This window comes from Pseudophryne corroboree, chromosome 4 (genome assembly GCF_028390025.1).
Source record: "Pseudophryne corroboree isolate aPseCor3 chromosome 4, aPseCor3.hap2, whole genome shotgun sequence".
Taxonomy (NCBI): Eukaryota; Metazoa; Chordata; class Amphibia; order Anura; family Myobatrachidae; genus Pseudophryne; species Pseudophryne corroboree.
The window spans coordinates 366,144,764-366,153,824 of NC_086447.1; the positions used below are offsets into that span (position 1 = coordinate 366,144,764).

General features: G+C 41.8%; 1 long non-coding RNA gene across 1 annotated transcript; it reads left to right on the forward strand.

Annotated features, from left to right (window-relative positions):
* Positions 1–322: 322 nt before the first annotated feature.
* LOC134911435 (uncharacterized) lies at positions 323–3,073 on the forward strand. The gene is made up of 3 exons (XR_010176567.1): positions 323–394; positions 468–680; positions 1,438–3,073. It is a non-coding gene; the product is annotated as an uncharacterized LOC134911435 (long non-coding RNA).
* Positions 3,074–9,061: the final 5,988 nt, after the last annotated feature.

Sequence of the window (9,061 nt, forward strand, 5' to 3'; positions counted from 1 at the left end):
CAACACTTAAAACATGTTTATCCTGCAAGGTGGGGTTATCAACTCAAACTCTGGCACCCGATGGGTTATGTGCAAATTGTGTTTTTTTTTTTTTAAAAACCTTTCCTTGAACTTGTGGCCTATGTCAGTGTCCTGTACATGTTTTCCTGTGTTGATGTTGCCATAGTGCATATGTGTTTTGGTCATTGTTGGGTTTTTTTTTTTCTGTTCCTTTTTTTTTTTTTTTTTTAAACCAAGCATTTCTAAAAGAATAAATGTTTATAAGCATAATGGGTGGATGTATACACAATAGCATGATTTTTTATTATAATTCATTTTATACAGTGTCAGAAAAAAGCAGCACTCCTCGTCGGCCCTCCTATCACATCTGATGATGACGACGCTGCGGAAGCAGGTAAAGTGTCCATTGTAGTATAGGGTATGCTTGTAAAGGAATGGCCATAATCAAATTGCACTTTCATTAAAAGGTCCATCAAAAGAAGTATGGAGCAGCAGAAGTGGCACTTCTGAAAGACATCACCACAAAAAACCTGTGGCCGAAAAGAAAGCAAGGTCGTATGTCCCGGCCCAATCACAGCAGGCTACCCCGCCACGAAGATTATCGTCCGTATGTTCTGTCCCCCCACTCCAAATTTTGGACACACCTCCAAGGCGTCATCCACACTCCCCTCATCTTGATTGTGAGTATCAAACTGAAAAAAATGTGTAAAAATTCAGTACGTAATCTAAAAATTTCATAACTGCATTAAGTCAAAACACATCAAAAAAGTAAATACTTACCACAGTAAGTAAAAGCTGAAATGTAATCCAATCTAAATGTCCTTTTCCACATCCAGTAAAGATATGTATGTCCACTTGAGCCATACAGTATGACATTGTGTGTAAGATGCTGCAACAAAAAAGCAGGGTTTTTTTTCAACATTTCACATGTGTGTTTGAGGTAACATTGCAAAATACATATAAAAACATTACTATGTTTGTTTGAACAAAGCTATAAGGTAAGACATTATGTATTCCAATGTGTTTTTATGGTGGAGTATGTGTGAGCTACAAAAAAAATAAAGTGTTTGCTTTCACAATTAAGTAACCAGACACATTTGCCACAAACAGGCATATGTATGTATTTAAGTTATGAGTGATGATGTTGCTAGCCAGAATAGTTGAAAGCAACAGTGAATCACATGTGTTCCATGTGGTAAATTTACTAAGATGGGCATTCTATTGAAGATGGGATGTTGCCCATAGCAACCAATCAGATTCCAGGTATTATCTTCTAGAAGGTGGTAGATAAATGAGTAGTAGAAGCTGATTGTTTGCTATGGGCAACATCCCATCTTAAATAGAACTCCCATCTTAGTAAATTGCCCCCATGTGTAATGATTTGTTTACATTTCTCAAACATATGTATAGCTAATGGAGATTTAATTAACATTTCAGCTTCGAGTCCTGGGAACAGCATCCCTCCGCAACAACAGCAACACAGTGACATGGAGGAGACAAACATCTTAGAAATGCAGCCATTAATGCAAGGAATGAGCCCCCCAGCACCTGTGAGTACACCACCACAGCAAAGCACACCACCACCACAACACAGCCCAACAACACCAGGAACACAAGGCCCTGATCAGGTGTTTTGGACCATTTGGGCTAGACAGCAGGCCACTAATGAAGATTGCCTACGTAAGCAGACACAAATGTTTGCAAGCCTACCATCTCACCTCAGAAGAATATCAAGAAATCTGAGTAGACAAAATGAGCAAACAACCAGAATAGGCAATACCATGGAACTCATGCGTACAGACATTACACAGGTCATGGGCAACTTACAGCGCATAATGGAAGAACAGCACAGACAGCAGCAAAGTTACATGAGCATTTTTTAAAACAATCAAAAGATTAATGAAAGTTTATTCCGAATAGTAGACAATCAAAATGCTGCTACACGTGCACTCAATGCCACCCTCACTAACCTGAATGAAACACTCAGATGCATGCACCAACTGCAAACAAGCAGTAGTTCTGGTACGACTACTCCAAATGTCACGCCAGTCTCATCACCACCAAGACACTCCACCAGAGCACGACAACATGACAGTGCTAAAGGCAAAGGGCAGGACAAGCAGCCACCAAAAAAAATGTGGAAAAAAACAAGTTAGACATTTGTGATAAGTAACTCAAAAAAGTTAGCAAGTGTTTTTGTTGCTAAAATAATATAACACTTAGGTCCTTGACCCTTTTTTCAACATCATTAATTATAAGTGGCCCAAAAATTATTATAAATTTAGGACGCACATTTATTCAAAACCATTTTTATTTGGTATTGGAGGCGGGAAATGTTGATGGAGCCACACATACATGTTAGCAGGAAGTAAACTGACCCCTTGATTTTTTTCTAATCATTACTCTTTCTAGATTCCAATCATTCTCTTTGCCTGCAGATACAATAATTGCCAGCCAGGCAGAATGTCTTTAAGCAGGAAGTAAACTGACCCCTTGATTTTTTTCTAATCATTACTCTTTCTAGATTCCAATCATTCTCTTTGCCTGCAGATACATTAATTGCCAGCCAGGCAGAATGTCATTAGCAGGAAGTAAACTGACCCCTTGATTTTTTTCTAATCATTACACTTTCTAGATTCCAATCATTCTCTTTGCCTGCAGATACAATAATTACCAGCGAGGCAGAATGTCTTTAGCAGGAAGTAAACTGACCCCTTGATTTTTTTCTAATCATTACTCTTTCTAGATTCCAATCATTCTCTTTGCCTGCAGACAATCCAAAATACAATGTTAGTGATACATATCTTAGCTATATTATCTAAACAACATTACAAGAAGAACACAATTGAGTTGCGTAAAAAGCTTGTAATATGTTGCCTTTGTTTTGTTTGAAAAACATTGTCCAAATGGATGTCAGTATTGTTGGGACATGTTTGTGTGTGTTTAAAATTATTAAGAATGTTTTGACACGTGATGCAGAAACAAACAAATATGTAATTTTACAACAAAAAGCACAAACTGTGTATAATAATGTATATGTGTGGCAAACTGTATTTACTTACACATCATCAAGTTTACAGCATCAAACATTAGGAAATAAAATATTCCTGATTACAGTAAGTTTGTGTGTCTTAAATATGATGGTGCATCACACATAGGGACACATGTATTCCTCAAGGCTAACATATTATATGTTGAGGAGTGTTTTTTTGGGAACACAGGTTCGCAAACTCGGCCCTCAGGAACCCACACAGTGCATGTTTTGCAGGTCTCCTCACAGAATCACAAGTGACATAATTAGCTCCACCTGTGAAGCTTTTAACATATGTCTGTGAGTAATTCATACACCTGTGCTTCTACTGGGTTTCGTGAAAAACATGCACTGTGTGTGGTCCTGAGGGCCGAGTTTGTGAACCTGTGCATTAGGACGTTACACACAATGATAAAGTGAAATACTAAATGGATGATGTGGGCTTGTAAGAAATTAGCACTGCAAGTTTACGATCACTTATCCAGACTTAATGCATGCCACTCATAATCTGTTGTTTTGAGATTTAAAATACACACAATACACATGCGACATTTGTTTTTCATATAGCGAGGGTATGTTTGTATGTGTCAAGGAGACAGACACATTCTGAGTAATGGTTTTGGAGAAAAAAAACAAAACATCTATTTATGATTACACAAAAAAAGAAATAAGCAAACCAAGCTTACCTTAGAAATAGCGATTGATGATCTGTTGCCTAACCTGCCTCCCTACATCAGTACTCCAAGTATCACCAGATGTCTCTAATTCCTCTGCTTGCTGGCTGCTTTCTTCCTCCTCCTCCTCAACATGTGGCAGATGTTGTTGCAAACACATGTTATGAAGAAAGCAGCAGCAGAACACAATTTGAGTCACCTTGGAGGGACTATACAACAAAAGGCCACCAGACTTATCCAGACACCGAAACCTAGATTTCACCACACCAAAACATCTTTCTATCACATTTCGCGTGGACTTATGTGCATGATTGTAATTGTGTTCAGCAGGGGTATCAGGTCGAGACAATGGAGTTAGAAGCCAAGAGAAACAACCATATCCTCCATCACCTAAAAGACAGATATAGTAACGTGATTCATGTTAAGATACAGCAACACATAAGTAACACACTGTGGGGCAGATGTATTAACCTGAAGAAGGCATAAGGAAGTGAAAAACAAGTGATATGTGCAAGGTAATAAAGGCAGCAGACAATCTGTTCCTAAATGTTAATTTACATATTGGAGGTGATTGGCTGGTGCTTTTATCACCTTGCACAGATCACTGGTTTCACACTTCCTTATGCCTTCTACAGGTTAATACATCTGCACCTGTATTTGGACAAAGTATACGCAGGCCTACACATGTCAAATTACATACCGAGCAGCCATCCATCTGGCATTTGTCCATCCTCAAACTTGTCAAAGAGGGATGACTGACTGAGGATGAAGGAGTCATGGCAGCCCCCAGGGTAACCAGCAACAACACTCATTATTCTGAGATTTGCATCACAAACCACCTGCACATTTGTGGAGTGTTCGAAATGGCGGTTTGTATATATGTGCTGCCTGCCCCTAGGTGGTCTCAGCTGAATGTGTGTGCAATCTATGGCTCCAAGCACATTGGGCATGCCAGCCAGCTCATAGAAATCTACCCTGACGGCATGCCACTGAGACTCCTGGGTAGGGAAGCAGATTGAGGCCTCGATGTGGGGCTGCAAAACAGCCAACACCTGTGTGTACATTTTAAAGAACAATAAACATGAGATTTTAGGACAGAACTGCCACCGAGAAATTAAAACAAACACAAAACAGAAGAGGTCGTTAGGTATACATCACCTGGGTTAAGATTCTGGAAAATGAGGGCTGTGAGATTCCTATGACATCCCCAGACACAGCCTGAAAGCTGCCAGTAGCCAGAAAGTGCAACACAGCCAGGAGTTTGTGCAGGCCTGAGACAGGGCGAGAGCGTGCTGTCTCAGGATCTAGGCCCAGTTTGACAAGGTCATACAGATGGAAAATGTTGTTACGATTTAGACGGAACATCTGTATGACCTTATCATCGGACAATGCGTTCAAGTTTAAACGCCCCCTAAAAAAACGAGGCCTGCGCAGCCTCCGCGGAACCTGTACAACCTGCTGACCATGTTCAGTTTCTTGGCCCTGGTTACAAGCTGATGTCTGAGTCTGAGGAATCCCACAGCACACAAAAGATCACTGGCCCACAGTCCTGCTGCCATTTCTTGAGTGTAGGTGTATTGAAATGGGCCTAACATCCTTTTATAGGCATCCTAATTCAGGTGTGAGTGATTTTTTATTTGCAACACATGTAAACACGACTGAAAAAAGCAGGTCTATTTTTTTGCCGCTTTTTTTAACGAATCGCAAAAAAATACGACCGCATTTGAGCACTCAGAGACTAACACCCAAATACGAATGAATAGTGAATTCCCGTATTCTATGAAATAACAGCCGCGTTTGACCGATGGTCTATTCATTCGTATTTCGGAACGTTGTCATTGAAACCATTACGAATAGACCAGACACTGCCGAGAATGGTGCTTAGTGAATTCCCGGATTGGAACTTAGAAAAAAAAACACAAATCGGCCAAACTCGGAATTTTAGTAAATACTGGCCAATGACTCCATATACTCTACTTCACCATATGAAGAACAAATGGAGGGTTTCAGCTCAGAAGATATAGCTGAGTTAATTGGAGCAATGAAGGCTATTCTGTCTCTAGAGGATTCAGCTGAGCCAATAATTAAAACTAAAGCACCTGTGTTTAAACGTCCCAAAACAGGGTTGAGTTTCCAGGGTCAGGGGAACTGACGGAAATTATGGAGGAACCGTGGGCTACGCCCAATAGGAAATATAGAATTCCCAAAAAATAGAATTCTTACTACCCTTTTCCAACTGGGCACTGTTTAAAAAGAGAAGTGCCTTCTAAGGTAGATACGCACGTCATTTGACTAGTGCGAAAATCTATTTTACTTTTGCCATCTACATCATTAAATGATGTCACAGACAGAAGAGTTAATGTTTTTTTCAAAAACATATTTTCTCTGTCGGGGCAGTCATAAGGCCGGCTATGGCCTCAGCCTGGATGGCAAAAGCGGTACTTGAATGGGCTGAAGAACTGGAAAATGGGCTCTCAGCACCTACTAAGGAGCAGGAGTCCCATATAGCCCATATGAAACAGGCTGTGCTATTCCTAGAAGAAGCAGCAATGGATATGGGTACAACTGCTTCTAAAGCATCGGCCTTAACGGTAGCTGCTTGCAGAGCAATTTGGCTACGTACATGGAAAGCTGATTCAGAATCCAAAAAGGTTCTGGAATCTTTTCCTTTTGTTGGGAACATTCTTTTTGGTAAGGAATTGACAGATATTCTGGAGTCAGAAGCTGAATCCAAGAAGGTCAGGTTTCCTGCCAGTTATAATCCTAAACCTAAGGGCTCGGGATTTCGGCCATTTCGGTGGCAAGGTAAAACAAAAGGTAAAAATGAATCAAAGCAAACCCAGTACAATAAGTCTGGTAAAGCAAAGAAGCAATGGGCCATTAGAGGGCCAGCTTCCAAACCAGAACAGAAACCATCAGCCTGATGGTGCGGGCCTCCACCTGGGGGACTCCAAGGTAGGGGGCCGTCTTCTTCAGTTTGCACACATACGGCAGCAGTCGACAACAGACGCTTGGGTGCAAGAAGTGGTATCTCTGGGTTATGTTTTCCCTTTCAAGAAGCAACCTCCTCGAAGGTTTTTTTGCACCAGCCCGTCTCTTATAGAGCCGAAGGCCAGAGCCCTGCAAGGAGCAGTTCAGAAATTGCTTCAGTCTTGGGTACTTATTCCAGTACCCCCGGCACAACGGGGGCAGGGTTTTTACTCCGACCTATTTTTGGTCCAGAAGCCAAACGGGTCATTTCGGCCCATCCTCAATCTCAAAATGTTAAACAAATACATTTGGGTCCCAAGGTTCCACATGGAGACGTTACGCTCCATCGTTTTGGCCATGGAACCAGGGGATTACATGGTATCTCTGGATATACAGGATGCTTACCTGCATGTGCCTATAGCATTGTCCCATCAGTGTTACCTCAGGTTCGCTATCCTCCAGCAACATTTTCAATTCCAGGCATTACCCTTTGGGTTAGCCACAGCCCCCAGAGTATTTACCAAGATCATGGTGGTTATGGCAGCTAATCTCCGCAAGCAGGGGATAAGGATTTTCCCATACCTCGACGATCTTTTAATCCTGGCACAATCCCAGGAATTGCTCTTGAGCCATCTCCAACAGACAATAACTTGTCTACAGAAACACGGATGGCTCATAAATTGGGCAAAGTCGTCTCTGATTCTGTCACAATGGATGATTCACTTAGGGGCTGTACTGGATTCTACAGAAAATATTTTTACCTGTGGAAAAGATATCCAAGGTGCAGTTAATGACTCAGGAATTGTTGCACAGTAAAACAATATCAGTTCACACGGCAATGCGAGTGATGGGGTTGATGGTGTCAACTTTCGACATGGTGGAATATGCACAATTCCACTTAAGACCGTTGCAACATCTGATTCTGACCAGATGGAATGGAGTACATCAGACAATAAAGAAATAAATAATGGTACTTCCAGTAAAGGTAAAAAGGTCATTAGCCTGGTGGCTACAGCATTTCCATCTAGACAAGGGGAGACCCTTTTGGATATCAAATTGGGAGATCCTGACAATGGATGCCAGTCTTCAGGGCTGGGGAGCAGTGTCCGTGAAATTATGGTTCCAGGGACAATGGAGCATAGAAGAAAGCTGCCTGCCAATAAACCTGTTGGAACTCTGGGCCATATACATGGCACTGATTTAGGCAAAGGACATTCTGCAAGGAAAACCAGTCCAGATACGCTCGGACAATGCAACGGCAGTAGCGTACCTCAACCATCACGGAGGAACTCGCAGCCAAAAAGCAATGAAGGAAGGAAGTCACATACTAAAGTGGGCAGAACTCCATCTTCCAGCATTGTCCGCAGTGTTCGTTCCAGGAGTCCTAAACTGGGAAGCAGACTTTCTCAGTCGACACGCCATTCGAGCAACCGAATGGGCTCTACACCCGGAAGTATTTCAGACTCTAATAGACAAGTGGGGGTTGCCAGAGATAGATCTCATGGCATCCCGTCTGAACAACAAAGTTCCGGCATACGGGTCAAGAACAAAAGACCCCGGAGCGATCCTTGTGAACAAACTGTCAGTGAAACAGGAATTTCATCTGGCATATCTGTTTCCTCCAATCTTCCTGATACCCAGGGTGGTGAGGAAAATAAAGCAAGCAAAAGGTGCAGTGATTCTAATAGCTCCGGCTTGGCCCAGAAGGCATTGGTACATAGATCTGCAGAGAATGTCGATGGATGCTCCAATTCAGCTCCCTCAACGTCCAGATCTACTGGTGCAGGGTCCTTGTTATCACAGGCATCTGGATCGGATGTCTTTGACGGCGTGGCTGTTGAAACCTCTATCCTGAAGTCTAGAGGTTTTTCACAACAGGTAATTCAAACAATGCTCAGACCAAGGAAACCCTCCTCTGCTCGCATGTATTACCGAATATGGCAAGCCTATATTCATTGGTGCAGTGAAAGAAATATGGATCCAAAATCTTTCAGAGTATCCAGAATCTTAGATTTCTTTCAGGCAGGAATGGATAAGGGTTTGAAGGTGGCTTCCTTGAGAGTTCAAGTTTCAGCATTGACTGTATGGTTTCAAAAGAAAATTGCCACTTTACAAGATGTGCATACTTTTTTCCAGGGAATGCTGCGCATTCAACCACCTTTTGTTCCTCCTGCAGTACCTTGGGAATTAAGTCTGGTCCTCAAAGCCCTTCAAGGGGCTCCGTTTGAACCACTTAAGAAAGTGGATCTTAAATGGTTGACAGCTAAAGTACTCTTTCTACTGACTATGACATCAGCTAGAAGAGTATCAGATTTAGGAGCGCTGTCATGTAAGTCTCCTTTTCTGATTTTTTTATCCAGATAAAGCAGTTCTCAGAACTAAGTCT